Raw genomic sequence first — 17,469 nt, 5'->3', positions numbered from 1 at the left:
TGAAAAAATCAGCAGCTAGAACCAAGTGAATAATACAATCACCCTGTGTAAAAAAAGTGTCCAACAAATCCTGAGAGACAGACGAGAATCAGAATTTCCAAGAAGAACTTAACCAATGGTTGCCGTGACCAAGATAACACCAGTTCCCTGGTACATCATGGATATGTAAGCAATGTCCGGCACTCCAATATATACTTAATACACGCCCGGTGCCCTCACGGCCATGTGTGGATGAAATAGAAAATAGTAACATGCGGCACTCACAGCTTAGTAGAAACTGGTGAATAAACGGCCAGACTCCGTGAAGATCAACGTTTCAATTTATAAAATTTTCGTCAGGATACAAACAAATACAAATGAACTCACCTTATATCCCCACCAGCGTGAACATTTCTCCCGCCCGCCGGAGCGCCAGCGCAGGACGCTGAGGCAGGGCGCTGTCAGATGACGTCGCGGCTAACAGCCGTTACGTGCACACCAAACCCATCACCATGGTGACAATCTAAACAAGGCACAATGCTGCAGTCAATGGCGGTACTTAGAAATAAGACCTCCGTATAGTAATAAAATACAATCGCTTAAAAGCTCATTCCAATACTTGACAAAAGTTAACATTTCAGATATAACCACCATGTTCAAAGTGACAGATTGAGGGGATCTGCTAAGAGAAACCCATAGATATTAGTAACACTGAGTCACGAAAAAAGGAGAAAAAACATTGTAGTCACAAAATGAATCGGGGCAAATGTAACAATCATATAGTACAAAAAATATATATAAAAATAAAAAGAATGAAAAAAATGAAAAAAATTTATGAAAATTTTTTATAATCAATATATGAAACAATTATATCAAATAGAAATAAAGAAACAATATAATGAAAACCAGCAATGCTTGACACCTAAAAGCAGGACAAGGGAAGAGTTTCGTTAAGGCCCCGTGGGGCCAAGACATCCAATTTGGATATCCATCTGGCCTCACATCTCAGCAGAGCAGCCCCTCTGTCGCCTCCTCGTAATGATAAAGGAATATGATCTATCATGCGGTACTTGATGCTGGCCACACTATGTTTAAATTCAGCAAAGTGTCTGGCCACTGGTTGTTCACTTATACCAGTGGACAGTGCCTGTCTAATAGCTGATCTGTGTGCCGTCATCCTCTCTTTGAACTTCCTGATAGTTTTACCTATATAGGAAAGTCCGCATGGGCATATGATCTGGTATACGACATAGGTGCTCTCACATGTTAAGCGATGCTGAATTTTAAGCTTTGTACCTAAATGAGGGTGACAAAAAGTGTCACCACTAATCAGATACTTACAAGTAGTACAGGGACACTTGTAGCATCCCAATTTGCCTAAAGTTAAAAAGTTCTTTGGGGGTGGCTTCCCTTTACCTGTAATGTCAGTTTTGACCAAAATATCCCGCAAATTGCTGGATCTGGAGAAACATGGCATCAAATCTACTCCGCCCAACTTCAATTGATCATCTGACTTAATAAGATGCCAATGTTTTTTGGCAATTTTACATACAGTCTCAGAACGTGAATGGTACTGATTCACCCAAGGAAATTTGGAATCCTGTGTTGTCCTAATCTTTTTGACTAATAGGTCTTTTCTATCCATAGCCAATACTTTTTCTTTATCATGAAGGAGTTTACGTAATTGGTAACCCCTGGCTGCAAATTTGGATATAAGGTCATCAATTTGAGCTGATGCTATAGATGCATTATCATTGATCCTTCTGATTCTGATCATCTGTGAATATGGTAAGCCATATTTCAGGCTTCTGGGGTGACAACTATTCCAATGCAGGAATGTATTGCGGTCAGTTGGTTTAGTAAAGACCGTAGTTGAAATCCTACCTTCAAGGAGAGAAATTCTAACATCTAGGAAATCTATCACCTGTCTATCCATCTTAAAGGTAAATTTAACTGGACTGCCAGTCCAGTTAAATTTACCTTTAAGATGGATAGACAGGTGATAGATTTCCTAGATGTTAGAATTTCTCTCCTTGAAGGTAGGATTTCAACTACGGTCTTTACTAAACCAACTGACCGCAATACATTCCTGCATTGGAATAGTTGTCACCCCAGAAGCCTGAAATATGGCTTACCATATTCACAGATGATCAGAATCAGAAGGATCAATGATAATGCATCTATAGCATCAGCTCAAATTGATGACCTTATATCCAAATTTGCAGCCAGGGGTTACCAATTACGTAAACTCCTTCATGATAAAGAAAAAGTATTGGCTATGGATAGAAAAGACCTATTAGTCAAAAAGATTAGGACAACACAGGATTCCAAATTTCCTTGGGTGAATCAGTACCATTCACGTTCTGAGACTGTATGTAAAATTGCCAAAAAACATTGGCATCTTATTAAGTCAGATGATCAATTGAAGTTGGGCGGAGTAGATTTGATGCCATGTTTCTCCAGATCCAGCAATTTGCGGGATATTTTGGTCAAAACTGACATTACAGGTAAAGGGAAGCCACCCCCAAAGAACTTTTTAACTTTAGGCAAATTGGGATGCTACAAGTGTCCCTGTACTACTTGTAAGTATCTGATTAGTGGTGACACTTTTTGTCACCCTCATTTAGGTACAAAGCTTAAAATTCAGCATCGCTTAACATGTGAGAGCACCTATGTCGTATACCAGATCATATGCCCATGCGGACTTTCCTATATAGGTAAAACTATCAGGAAGTTCAAAGAGAGGATGACGGCACACAGATCAGCTATTAGACAGGCACTGTCCACTGGTATAAGTGAACAACCAGTGGCCAGACACTTTGCTGAATTTAAACATAGTGTGGCCAGCATCAAGTACCGCATGATAGATCATATTCCTTTATCATTACGAGGAGGCGACAGAGGGGCTGCTCTGCTGAGATGTGAGGCCAGATGGATATCCAAATTGGATGTCTTGGCCCCACGGGGCCTTAACGAAACTCTTCCCTTGTCCTGCTTTTAGGTGTCAAGCATTGCTGGTTTTCATTATATTGTTTCTTTATTTCTATTTGATATAATTGTTTCATATATTGATTATAAAAAATTTTCATAAATTTTTTTCATTTTTTTCATTCTTTTTATTTTTATATATATTTTTTGTACTATATGATTGTTACATTTGCCCCGATTCATTTTGTGACTACAATGTTTTTTCTCCTTTTTTCGTGACTCAGTGTTACTAATATCTATGGGTTTCTCTTAGCAGATCCCCTCAATCTGTCACTTTGAACATGGTGGTTATATCTGAAATGTTAACTTTTGTCAAGTATTGGAATGAGCTTTTAAGCGATTGTATTTTATTACTATACGGAGGTCTTATTTCTAAGTACCGCCATTGACTGCAGCATTGTGCCTTGTTTAGATTGTCACCATGGTGATGGGTTTGGTGTGCACGTAACGGCTGTTAGCCGCGACGTCATCTGACAGCGCCCTGCCTCAGCGTCCTGCGCTGGCGCTCCGGCGGGCGGGAGAAATGTTCACGCTGGTGGGGATATAAGGTGAGTTCATTTGTATTTGTTTGTATCCTGACGAAAATTTTATAAATTGAAACGTTGATCTTCACGGAGTCTGGCCGTTTATTCACCAGTTTCTACTAAGCTGTGAGTGCCGCATGTTACTATTTTCTATTTCATCCACACATGGCCGTGAGGGCACCGGGCGTGTATTAAGTATATATTGGAGTGCCGGACATTGCTTACATATCCATGATGTACCAGGGAACTGGTGTTATCTTGGTCACGGCAACCATTGGTTAAGTTCTTCTTGGAAATTCTGATTCTCGTCTGTCTCTCAGGATTTGTTGGACACTTTTTTTACACAGGGTGATTGTATTATTCACTTGGTTCTAGCTGCTGATTTTTTCATTAAGCTTGCTAGCTTGCAATTAAGATAAATCTAGCTGCTATTTTTTATTAAGCTTGCTAGTTTGCAAATTAGATTAACCACTTTTTATACCATTGTGGCAGCCAATATTGAACTTTGAAACATTTCTCTATAATATGGCTGAGTCCAATGTGGGAGAAAAGGAAATCTTTAACCCCTTATTAATCCCATTGCAAGAACATTTTAGTTACTCTGAATCAGAGACTGACACTATTTTACACAAAGAACAACTCTTTGATCAAATTGAGGCACTTTCCACAGAAGTGATTTTTCGTGATTTACTACGCTTAAAGAAAAAGGAAATTGACTTTACTTATCATGCGATTACACTCAGCGATTATTTTCGTTCAAAGAAAATACCCAGGGGGTTCAGAGTACGTAATTGCCCTACGATAGGAAGATGGGACCCTGCTTTTTGTCGTAAATGGGTATCTATTCTGAACAAATGTTCAGCTGACTTAATGTTATTGGTGATTGAGCATTCTAATAGGGAAGTAGAATCGGTTAAAGCAAAAATCTCAGTGCTAGAAGTAACACATATACCGTTATTGGAGGCTGATAAAGATAACGAGTGGTTGGAGAAATTGGCCAGCCAAATTGCCACCTATAAACGTGACCTGATTAAATATAAGCGTGAGAAATTTCTGAAAGTCGAGAAAGATTACGACAATCATCAGGTGTATAGGTGGTTGTCAGGTAATAAAGAAGGTGAGACCAAACGCCCCTTCTTTCGTAGACAACGTTACCCGAGAACAGCACTTGATACCGAAACTTCCGCTGAAAACACCAGCACGGCCAGCGACTCTGAACCCCGCCGGAATCGTAATCGCAATCGTCGCAGAGGTCCTAACATCCCTTTAGGAGTGACAACACGCACCGGTGCCCGCAAAGACGCCCTACTCGACGAGGCGGACAATACAGACGCAGCCAAACGTGGAAAAAAGCCACCCGCAGCCAGCAAGAGCAAATAATTTTCAATTTGTCTAGTGTAGAACTCACAGACAGTGAAAAAAGTGTCCTCTCAAAGGGTTTTTCATTTGTGCCGTCTAAAGATTTTGATCCTCTGAGATGGAACATTGAGAAGCACCAACTTCAACGTAAGCTCAAATTAAAAGAGTTTTTTTCACAGAAACAACCTGATTCTACCCGGAGTGATACAAGTTCTTTTCCGTCTAGCCTATTTCAATTCAAAAAACCATCTTCTTTTGACCCCTTGACTAATAATCCAAGCATCAAAACTTTCATGCGTGTTATTGATCAGCAGGTGGTGAATACCATGAAAGATCCAGCTCCCATGAGATCCAATTTGAATCCACAAGAACTCAAAGCCTTGAAGTCTTTATCAGGCAATGACAATCTTGTTATTCGTCCTGCAGATAAGGGGGGTGCGGTAGTGCTTCAGGATCTTCAAGATTATAGATCTGAATTACAACGTCAGTTAGTGGAACCTGGTGTTTATTTAAAACTCCGGGGAGACCCTACCATTGGTTTTTCTAAATGCCTAAGAGAAACGTTGTTGATTGCACTAGATTCGTCCCTCATCTCTGAGGAGTGCTTTGAGGTCCTTATTCCAGAGTTTCCCATTGTACCGTTACTTTACAGTTTGCCCAAGATCCATAAGGGCCTCGACCCTCCACCGGGGAGGCCCATTATTGCGGCACGGGGCTCTTTATTTCAGCCCACATCTACTTTTCTTGATACCATTCTGCAACCTTTGGTGCAGACACAACCTAATTATTTGTTGGACACCACAGCACTCCTCAATAAATTGATTGATTTGGATATTGTTCCTAATGATGTTTGGCTTATTACTGCAGATGTGTGCAGTTTATATACTGTCATTCCTCATGCAGAGGGTTTAAAAGCGGTACAGAAATTCTTGCTGGAATTTAGCTCTTTAAATGCTGCACATGTTGAAATTGCGGGGCAACTGTTGGAACTCATCCTCACCAAAAACTTTTTTCTTTTTGATGGTGACTTTTATTTACAGACCAAAGGGTGTGCGATGGGTTCTGCAGTTGCTCCGACATACGCTAACATCTTCATGTTTGCAGTCGAGAATGATTTATTTTTCAGAGATCCAGAAATAGCTATGGATATTGTATTTTATACAAGATTCATAGATGATCTTTTGTTGATTTGGAGGGGCACGGAAGAAAAATTTAAATTGATCATGGAAACTCATAACAACTCTGCCAGTCCAGTTAAATTTACCTTTAAGATGGATAGACAGGTGATAGATTTCCTAGATGTTAGAATTTCTCTCCTTGAAGGTAGGATTTCAACTACGGTCTTTACTAAACCAACTGACCGCAATACATTCCTGCATTGGAATAGTTGTCACCCCAGAAGCCTGAAATATGGCTTACCATATTCACAGATGATCAGAATCAGAAGGATCAATGATAATGCATCTATAGCATCAGCTCAAATTGATGACCTTATATCCAAATTTGCAGCCAGGGGTTACCAATTACGTAAACTCCTTCATGATAAAGAAAAAGTATTGGCTATGGATAGAAAAGACCTATTAGTCAAAAAGATTAGGACAACACAGGATTCCAAATTTCCTTGGGTGAATCAGTACCATTCACGTTCTGAGACTGTATGTAAAATTGCCAAAAAACATTGGCATCTTATTAAGTCAGATGATCAATTGAAGTTGGGCGGAGTAGATTTGATGCCATGTTTCTCCAGATCCAGCAATTTGCGGGATATTTTGGTCAAAACTGACATTACAGGTAAAGGGAAGCCACCCCCAAAGAACTTTTTAACTTTAGGCAAATTGGGATGCTACAAGTGTCCCTGTACTACTTGTAAGTATCTGATTAGTGGTGACACTTTTTGTCACCCTCATTTAGGTACAAAGCTTAAAATTCAGCATCGCTTAACATGTGAGAGCACCTATGTCGTATACCAGATCATATGCCCATGCGGACTTTCCTATATAGGTAAAACTATCAGGAAGTTCAAAGAGAGGATGACGGCACACAGATCAGCTATTAGACAGGCACTGTCCACTGGTATAAGTGAACAACCAGTGGCCAGACACTTTGCTGAATTTAAACATAGTGTGGCCAGCATCAAGTACCGCATGATAGATCATATTCCTTTATCATTACGAGGAGGCGACAGAGGGGCTGCTCTGCTGAGATGTGAGGCCAGATGGATATCCAAATTGGATGTCTTGGCCCCACGGGGCCTTAACGAAACTCTTCCCTTGTCCTGCTTTTAGGTGTCAAGCATTGCTGGTTTTCATTATATTGTTTCTTTATTTCTATTTGATATAATTGTTTCATATATTGATTATAAAAAATTTTCATAAATTTTTTTCATTTTTTTCATTCTTTTTATTTTTATATATATTTTTTGTACTATATGATTGTTACATTTGCCCCGATTCATTTTGTGACTACAATGTTTTTTCTCCTTTTTTCGTGACTCAGTGTTACTAATATCTATGGGTTTCTCTTAGCAGATCCCCTCAATCTGTCACTTTGAACATGGTGGTTATATCTGAAATGTTAACTTTTGTCAAGTATTGGAATGAGCTTTTAAGCGATTGTATTTTATTACTATACGGAGGTCTTATTTCTAAGTACCGCCATTGACTGCAGCATTGTGCCTTGTTTAGATTGTCACCATGGTGATGGGTTTGGTGTGCACGTAACGGCTGTTAGCCGCGACGTCATCTGACAGCGCCCTGCCTCAGCGTCCTGCGCTGGCGCTCCGGCGGGCGGGAGAAATGTTCACGCTGGTGGGGATATAAGGTGAGTTCATTTGTATTTGTTTGTATCCTGACGAAAATTTTATAAATTGAAACGTTGATCTTCACGGAGTCTGGCCGTTTATTCACCAGTTTCTACTAAGCTGTGAGTGCCGCATGTTACTATTTTCTATTTCATCCACACATGGCCGTGAGGGCACCGGGCGTGTATTAAGTATATATTGGAGTGCCGGACATTGCTTACATATCCATGATGTACCAGGGAACTGGTGTTATCTTGGTCACGGCAACCATTGGTTAAGTTCTTCTTGGAAATTCTGATTCTCGTCTGTCTCTCAGGATTTGTTGGACACTTTTTTTACACAGGGTGATTGTATTATTCACTTGGTTCTAGCTGCTGATTTTTTCATTAAGCTTGCTAGCTTGCAATTAAGATAAATCTAGCTGCTATTTTTTATTAAGCTTGCTAGTTTGCAAATTAGATTAACCACTTTTTATACCATTGTGGCAGCCAATATTGAACTTTGAAACATTTCTCTATAATATGGCTGAGTCCAATGTGGGAGAAAAGGAAATCTTTAACCCCTTATTAATCCCATTGCAAGAACATTTTAGTTACTCTGAATCAGAGACTGACACTATTTTACACAAAGAACAACTCTTTGATCAAATTGAGGCACTTTCCACAGAAGTGATTTTTCGTGATTTACTACGCTTAAAGAAAAAGGAAATTGACTTTACTTATCATGCGATTACACTCAGCGATTATTTTCGTTCAAAGAAAATACCCAGGGGGTTCAGAGTACGTAATTGCCCTACGATAGGAAGATGGGACCCTGCTTTTTGTCGTAAATGGGTATCTATTCTGAACAAATGTTCAGCTGACTTAATGTTATTGGTGATTGAGCATTCTAATAGGGAAGTAGAATCGGTTAAAGCAAAAATCTCAGTGCTAGAAGTAACACATATACCGTTATTGGAGGCTGATAAAGATAACGAGTGGTTGGAGAAATTGGCCAGCCAAATTGCCACCTATAAACGTGACCTGATTAAATATAAGCGTGAGAAATTTCTGAAAGTCGAGAAAGATTACGACAATCATCAGGTGTATAGGTGGTTGTCAGGTAATAAAGAAGGTGAGACCAAACGCCCCTTCTTTCGTAGACAACGTTACCCGAGAACAGCACTTGATACCGAAACTTCCGCTGAAAACACCAGCACGGCCAGCGACTCTGAACCCCGCCGGAATCGTAATCGCAATCGTCGCAGAGGTCCTAACATCCCTTTAGGAGTGACAACACGCACCGGTGCCCGCAAAGACGCCCTACTCGACGAGGCGGACAATACAGACGCAGCCAAACGTGGAAAAAAGCCACCCGCAGCCAGCAAGAGCAAATAATTTTCAATTTGTCTAGTGTAGAACTCACAGACAGTGAAAAAAGTGTCCTCTCAAAGGGTTTTTCATTTGTGCCGTCTAAAGATTTTGATCCTCTGAGATGGAACATTGAGAAGCACCAACTTCAACGTAAGCTCAAATTAAAAGAGTTTTTTTCACAGAAACAACCTGATTCTACCCGGAGTGATACAAGTTCTTTTCCGTCTAGCCTATTTCAATTCAAAAAACCATCTTCTTTTGACCCCTTGACTAATAATCCAAGCATCAAAACTTTCATGCGTGTTATTGATCAGCAGGTGGTGAATACCATGAAAGATCCAGCTCCCATGAGATCCAATTTGAATCCACAAGAACTCAAAGCCTTGAAGTCTTTATCAGGCAATGACAATCTTGTTATTCGTCCTGCAGATAAGGGGGGTGCGGTAGTGCTTCAGGATCTTCAAGATTATAGATCTGAATTACAACGTCAGTTAGTGGAACCTGGTGTTTATTTAAAACTCCGGGGAGACCCTACCATTGGTTTTTCTAAATGCCTAAGAGAAACGTTGTTGATTGCACTAGATTCGTCCCTCATCTCTGAGGAGTGCTTTGAGGTCCTTATTCCAGAGTTTCCCATTGTACCGTTACTTTACAGTTTGCCCAAGATCCATAAGGGCCTCGACCCTCCACCGGGGAGGCCCATTATTGCGGCACGGGGCTCTTTATTTCAGCCCACATCTACTTTTCTTGATACCATTCTGCAACCTTTGGTGCAGACACAACCTAATTATTTGTTGGACACCACAGCACTCCTCAATAAATTGATTGATTTGGATATTGTTCCTAATGATGTTTGGCTTATTACTGCAGATGTGTGCAGTTTATATACTGTCATTCCTCATGCAGAGGGTTTAAAAGCGGTACAGAAATTCTTGCTGGAATTTAGCTCTTTAAATGCTGCACATGTTGAAATTGCGGGGCAACTGTTGGAACTCATCCTCACCAAAAACTTTTTTCTTTTTGATGGTGACTTTTATTTACAGACCAAAGGGTGTGCGATGGGTTCTGCAGTTGCTCCGACATACGCTAACATCTTCATGTTTGCAGTCGAGAATGATTTATTTTTCAGAGATCCAGAAATAGCTATGGATATTGTATTTTATACAAGATTCATAGATGATCTTTTGTTGATTTGGAGGGGCACGGAAGAAAAATTTAAATTGATCATGGAAACTCATAACAACTCTGCCAGTCCAGTTAAATTTACCTTTAAGATGGATAGACAGGTGATAGATTTCCTAGATGTTAGAATTTCTCTCCTTGAAGGTAGGATTTCAACTACGGTCTTTACTAAACCAACTGACCGCAATACATTCCTGCATTGGAATAGTTGTCACCCCAGAAGCCTGAAATATGGCTTACCATATTCACAGATGATCAGAATCAGAAGGATCAATGATAATGCATCTATAGCATCAGCTCAAATTGATGACCTTATATCCAAATTTGCAGCCAGGGGTTACCAATTACGTAAACTCCTTCATGATAAAGAAAAAGTATTGGCTATGGATAGAAAAGACCTATTAGTCAAAAAGATTAGGACAACACAGGATTCCAAATTTCCTTGGGTGAATCAGTACCATTCACGTTCTGAGACTGTATGTAAAATTGCCAAAAAACATTGGCATCTTATTAAGTCAGATGATCAATTGAAGTTGGGCGGAGTAGATTTGATGCCATGTTTCTCCAGATCCAGCAATTTGCGGGATATTTTGGTCAAAACTGACATTACAGGTAAAGGGAAGCCACCCCCAAAGAACTTTTTAACTTTAGGCAAATTGGGATGCTACAAGTGTCCCTGTACTACTTGTAAGTATCTGATTAGTGGTGACACTTTTTGTCACCCTCATTTAGGTACAAAGCTTAAAATTCAGCATCGCTTAACATGTGAGAGCACCTATGTCGTATACCAGATCATATGCCCATGCGGACTTTCCTATATAGGTAAAACTATCAGGAAGTTCAAAGAGAGGATGACGGCACACAGATCAGCTATTAGACAGGCACTGTCCACTGGTATAAGTGAACAACCAGTGGCCAGACACTTTGCTGAATTTAAACATAGTGTGGCCAGCATCAAGTACCGCATGATAGATCATATTCCTTTATCATTACGAGGAGGCGACAGAGGGGCTGCTCTGCTGAGATGTGAGGCCAGATGGATATCCAAATTGGATGTCTTGGCCCCACGGGGCCTTAACGAAACTCTTCCCTTGTCCTGCTTTTTGGTGTCAAGCATTGCTGGTTTTCATTATATTGTTTCTTTATTTCTATTTGATATAATTGTTTCATATATTGATTATAAAAAATTTTCATAAATTTTTTTCATTTTTTTCATTCTTTTTATTTTTATATATATTTTTTGTACTATATGATTGTTACATTTGCCCCGATTCATTTTGTGACTACAATGTTTTTTCTCCTTTTTTCGTGACTCAGTGTTACTAATATCTATGGGTTTCTCTTAGCAGATCCCCTCAATCTGTCACTTTGAACATGGTGGTTATATCTGAAATGTTAACTTTTGTCAAGTATTGGAATGAGCTTTTAAGCGATTGTATTTTATTACTATACGGAGGTCTTATTTCTAAGTACCGCCATTGACTGCAGCATTGTGCCTTGTTTAGATTGTCACCATGGTGATGGGTTTGGTGTGCACGTAACGGCTGTTAGCCGCGACGTCATCTGACAGCGCCCTGCCTCAGCGTCCTGCGCTGGCGCTCCGGCGGGCGGGAGAAATGTTCACGCTGGTGGGGATATAAGGTGAGTTCATTTGTATTTGTTTGTATCCTGACGAAAATTTTATAAATTGAAACGTTGATCTTCACGGAGTCTGGCCGTTTATTCACCAGTTTCTACTAAGCTGTGAGTGCCGCATGTTACTATTTTCTATTTCATCCACACATGGCCGTGAGGGCACCGGGCGTGTATTAAGTATATATTGGAGTGCCGGACATTGCTTACATATACTATATATATATATATATATATATATACCGCAACTACCACCTGGGTGGAAGGTGCACTCACGCCCAGAAATCAGTCTCTGAGATCACTTGTAGGTTCAATTTATTTTAATCAGGTTCACTGTTGATGCCGTTTTTCATCGACGTTTCGGTCCATATAAGGACCTTTATCAAGACTGGCACTTAAAACACCTAAACAATCGGAAACAATTAAAATCAATATGTATAAAAAAAACCAGATTATCAACACCAACACCACCAGTGCCTCCCAGGCCCTAAAGACTGTCACCAAGCAGCATAAACATGCTTTAATGGAAAAAACTCAATCCATGTGTGATTTAGAGACGCCTCCACCCTCAGATTTCACCTCACACGGAGTAGATACTTCATCTCAACAAATAATTACCTGGACAACACACTAGGTCATACTGATGTGATAGATTGCTTCTTCAACACATTGAAGATGCTATAATAATAAAAATTATGGCCTATTAGATAAACTTCCAAGTCACTGAATAGTGTAAGACCAACACCTGGGGCCACCCAATAAGAATCATACCTGATAGTTTATTAAAACAACGAATGGCAGCTGAGGGCTCAATGCATATTTCCAACACTAGATCTGCAATTGAAAGGAAAAGAAAAAAATGACCACCAACCGTAATCCTATGTCAGAAGGTAGCTGCAAGAGAACCATACTCACTGTTCAAGTGTCCAGAGCCAAATGAAAGCTGCATATTGTTCAGCCTCAGCTGACAGCTATTTAAGGGTCAGCCACAGGAAGTGCCACTTAAAGTGATTAACAATTACTAAACCACGCTGCAGAAAAACTACTGCTCAAAAATCGAAACCAGACCCGCTGGACAAGTACTATATAGCCTAGAGATCAGGCTGTATATGTATCGCTACGATAAGCAAGTTAGATATAAGAGAAAGTTTTTATACATAAAATGGTTACAAGTCTATCTAACTGTTGTCAGAATTGTGCACATGACGTTTTTTGGTGATTGACAGCCTTCACACTCCACTGGTAAGCCCAGTATAGGTAATGATGTCACTTCCGGTAAAGCGGATCTTAGTCATGATCCACACGTTCTTTAAAGGTTACGTATGGGCTTTATAGCTGAGTTCTCGACCCTGGTGAATGTTGCCTATTGTTAGTACATATCATCTAGTTACATACATTTATATAACCACGATTCGGTTCGTCTGCGAGCCGAGTAGCGGCACTTCCGCCTAGTGGAACGCAGGGACTTCCTGCCGGTGGAACGCGGAAGTCGCGTCTCCGGCGTGTGCCCCAGTAACTATAAACTTTCTCTTATATCTAACTTGCTTATCGTAGCGATACATATACAGCCTGATCTCTAGGCTATATAGTACTTGACCAGCGGGTCTGGTTTCGATTTTTGAGCAGTAGTTTTTCTGCAGCGTGGTTTAGTAATTGTTAATCACTTTAAGTGGCACTTCCTGTGGCTGACCCTTAAATAGCTGTCAGCTGAGGCTGAACAATATGCAGCTTTCATTTGGCTCTGGACACTTGAACAGTGAGTATGGTTCTCTTGCAGCTACCTTCTGACATAGGATTACGGTTGGTGGTCATTTTTTTCTTTTCCTTTCAATTGCAGATCTAGTGTTGGAAATATGCATTGAGCCCTCAGCTGCCATTTGTTGTTTTAATAAACTATCAGGTATGATTCTTATTGGGTGGCCCCAGGTGTTGGTCTTACACTATTCAGTGACTTGGAAGTGTATCTAATAGGCCATAATTTTTTATTATTATAGCATCTTCAATGTGTTAAAGAAGCAATCTATCACATCAGTAATTCAGTATGACCTAGTGTGTTGTCCAGGTAATTATTTGTTGAGATGAAGTATCTACTCCGTGTGAGGTGAAATCTGAGGGTGGAGGCATCTCTAAATCACACATGGATTGAGTTTTTTCCATTAAAGCATGTTTATGCTGCTTGGTGACAGTCTTTAGGGCCTGGGAGGCACTGGTGGTGTTGGTGTTGATAATCTGGTTTTTTATACATATTGATTTTAATTGTTTCCGATTGTTTAGGTGTTTTAAGTGCCAGTCTTGATAAAGGTCCTTATATGGACCGAAACGTCGATGAAAAACGGCATCAACAGTGAACCTGATTAAAATAAATTGAACCTACAAGTGATCTCAGAGACTGATTTCTGGGCGTGAGTGCACCTTCCACCTAGGTGGTAGTTGCGGTATATTGGTGGCCTATTTGGTCATTAGGAGCACCCGCCGTCGTTACTGTGTATTGATGAGAGTGCAGGACTTTCCAAGGATATATATATATATATATATATACATACATACATACATACATACATACATACATACATACATACATACATACATACATACATACATACATACAATTGTGCTCATAAGTTTACATACCCTAGCAGAATTTGTGATTTTCTGGCCATTTGGGTAGTTTTTGTTGTCATTATGAATTAAAAAGAGTAAACACAGTTGTTTGACAATAAATGGCATCACCCAACCACTAACCATGAGTAAAAGAAAAGTTTGTGAGCTATTATTCATATTCTCTGACAAATGGCCAGAAAATCATAAATTCTGCTAGGGTATGTAAACTTATGAGCACAACTATATATATATATATATATATATATATATATATAGGAACAAAGGGTGCAGGTGCACCATACACCATTAAAATTATTATGACCATCATATAATATTTGAGGTTCTTGGCATATATTGGCCAGTATATGAGCCTGCCCACCTGCTTCACGGTGACCTCATCGGACAGGTCCCTAACACTATAGGGGTTCACCTCCGGGACGCAGAGCACCCCCAGACCACCCCAGCCAAACCACCCCAGGGCATCACACAGAAAAAGGATAGGAGTGAAAGATCAGTGTTAAGCAAATGAAAGAGGCTGCTGAATGTAAAAGAAGAGGACAGCAGTAAAGTGTTAGAATGTGAAGTTTAGCTGAGCAGTGTTAGAAGTGTAAAAAATATATGTGAAAAAAGCTACATAAATATAAAACAAACACAATGTGATATAAGTGTTAAAAGTAAATGTAAGGTGGTGATGCCCCAAGGTGGCCCAGCCAGAGCAATATAGGGAGCTCCACGCCCCAAAAGCTCACCCCCAAACTGACTTTGTATATAATTAAAAGGATCATACCTATGTCTTTTGTGCAGTCAGAATGTGCTGGTTCCCTGTTTAAAAGCCTGAGAGGCAGTGGGTGGGGTGCTAATCCAGAGATGAGGGCTGTCCCAATCCCTCAGGTGTGTATACACACACATAATATAGACTATATGGAAACGGGGCCTGGACTGCACACCCTATCTTATTATAATGGGATGTGCTACCTTGCTGGGACTAAGTACTGTAATACTACAACATAGGAACAAAGGGTGCAGGTGCACCATACACCATTAAAATTATTATAACCATAATATAATATTTGAGGTTCTTGGCATACATTGGCCAGTATATGAGCCTGCCCACCTGCTTCACGGTGATCTCATCGGGTGTGCAGTACAGGCCCCGTTTCCATATAGTCTATATTATGTGTGTGTATACACACCTGAGGGATTGGGACAGCCCTCATCTCTGGATTAGCACCCCACCCACTGCCTCTCAGGCTTTTAAACAGGGAACCAGCACATTCTGACTGCACAAAAGACATAGGTATGATCCTTTGAATTATATACAAAGTCAGTTTGGGGGTGAGCTTTTGGGGCGTGGACAGAGGCGGAACTACCGGCAGTGCAGGCAGTGCACTGCACTGGGGCCCGCCTCTGTCCAGGGGCCCAAGCATGTAATGAGTCAAACTGACTCATTACATGCCGCTGTGCGCTGCGGGCAACCGCTGCCCGCAGCGCACAGCCGCCCGGCGAAGAGAGGAGAGGAGAGGAGAGGAGCAGCGGTACTACAGACGGGGGAAGGAGGAGGAGGGAGGCTGAGAAGGGAGCCGCAGCAGCGCTTTGTTACTGGTGGAGGCGCTGCTGCTGCTGCCCCTCTGCTTCCCTATAGGCTGTCTTCCGAGAACAGCCTATAGGGAAGCAGAGGGGCAGCAGCAGCAGCGCCTCCACCAGTAACACAGCGCTGCTGCGGCTCCCTTCTCAGCCTCCCTCCTCCTCCTTCTCTCCAGCCCGGGAATCGTCTCTGACGCTGCACCGAGGAGCCTGAGCCAGCGGAGAGGGTAAGTATAATTCTTCTTTCTTTCTTTCTTTCTTTCTTTCTTTCTTTCTTTCTTTCTTTCTTTCTTTCTTTCTTTCTTTCTTTCTTCTTCTTTCCTTCTTTCTTTCCTTCTTTCTTGTGCCTGCCTGCCGCAATGTGTAAAAATGGGGGACTACCTGCCGCACTGTGTAAAAATGGGGGACTACCTGCTGCACTGTGTAAAAAGGGGGGACTACATGCCGCAATGTGTAAAAAGGGGGGCATACCTGCCGCAATGTGTAAAAAGGGGGGACTGCCTGCAGCAATGTGTAAAAAGGGGGGACTGCCTGCAGCAATGTGTAAAAAGGGGGGATTGCCTGCCGCAATGTGTAAAAAGGGGGGACTGCCTGCCGCAATGTGTAAAAAGGGGGGACTGCCTGCCGCAATGTGTAAAAAGGGGGAATCAGCCTGCCGCAATGTGTAAAAATGGGGGACTGCCTGCCGCTATGTGTAAAAAGGGGTAATCTGCCCGACGCAATGTGTAAAAAGGGGAATCTGCCTGCCGTAATGTGTAAAAAAGGGGGACTGCCTGACGCTATGTGTAAAACAGGGGGACTGTCTGACGCTATGTGTAAAAATGGGGAATCTGCCTGCTGCTATGTGTAAAAATGGGGAATCTGCCTGCCGTAATGTGTAAAAATGGGGACGCTGTCTGCCGTAATGTGTAACAAGGGCACGCTGTCTGCCGTAATGTGTAACAAGGGCACGCGGTCTGCCGTAATGTGTAACAAGGGCACGCTGTCTGCCGTAATGTGTAAAAAGGGCACGCTGTCTGCCGCTATGTGTAACAAGGGCACGCTGTCTGCTGTAATGTGTAAAAAGGGCACGCTGTCTGCCGTAATGTGTAACAAGGGCACGCAGTCTGCCGTTATGTGTAAAAAGGGCACGCTGTCTGCTGTAATGTGTAAAAAGAGGAATCTGTTCGCTGTAAGGTGTAAAAGGGTCTCTACCTGGTGTAGTGGTGCTACTGTGCGGCGTCATTTGAATAATGGAGACTACTGTGTTGGTATTATTTTGTGGCCACACCCCTTCCCCACGAAGCCACACCACTATGTATTTTTGCGCGCGCCTACGGCGCGCACTGCCCCTGGGGTGGACTTGGATGGGGGGGGGGCCCAAAGCATTTTGTCGCACCTGGGCCCACCGCTTGCTTGTTCCGCCACTGGGCGTGGAGCTCCCTATATTGCTCTGGCTGGGCCACCTTGGGGCATCACCACCTTACAT

The 17,469-nt window shown here is 41.5% G+C and overlaps 1 protein-coding gene and 1 long non-coding RNA gene across 2 annotated transcripts in view; one reads left to right on the top strand and one right to left on the bottom strand.

Moving 5' to 3' along the window:
• PDGFRL (platelet derived growth factor receptor like) overlaps positions 1–17,469 on the top strand; it is a 420,236-nt gene that overhangs the window by 155,495 nt on the left and 247,272 nt on the right. The gene's annotated exons all lie outside the window — the stretch shown is intronic.
• Positions 12,145–12,756, bottom strand: LOC134987133 (uncharacterized). Its single transcript, XR_010192891.1, has 4 exons — positions 12,732–12,756; positions 12,588–12,650; positions 12,435–12,494; positions 12,145–12,220 (listed from the first exon to the last, which is right to left on the bottom strand). It is a non-coding gene; the product is annotated as an uncharacterized LOC134987133 (long non-coding RNA).

Source organism: Pseudophryne corroboree, chromosome 1 (genome assembly GCF_028390025.1).
Source record: "Pseudophryne corroboree isolate aPseCor3 chromosome 1, aPseCor3.hap2, whole genome shotgun sequence".
Lineage (NCBI taxonomy): Eukaryota > Metazoa > Chordata > Amphibia > Anura > Myobatrachidae > Pseudophryne > Pseudophryne corroboree.
This window is presented reverse-complemented; position numbering and strand designations above follow the sequence as displayed.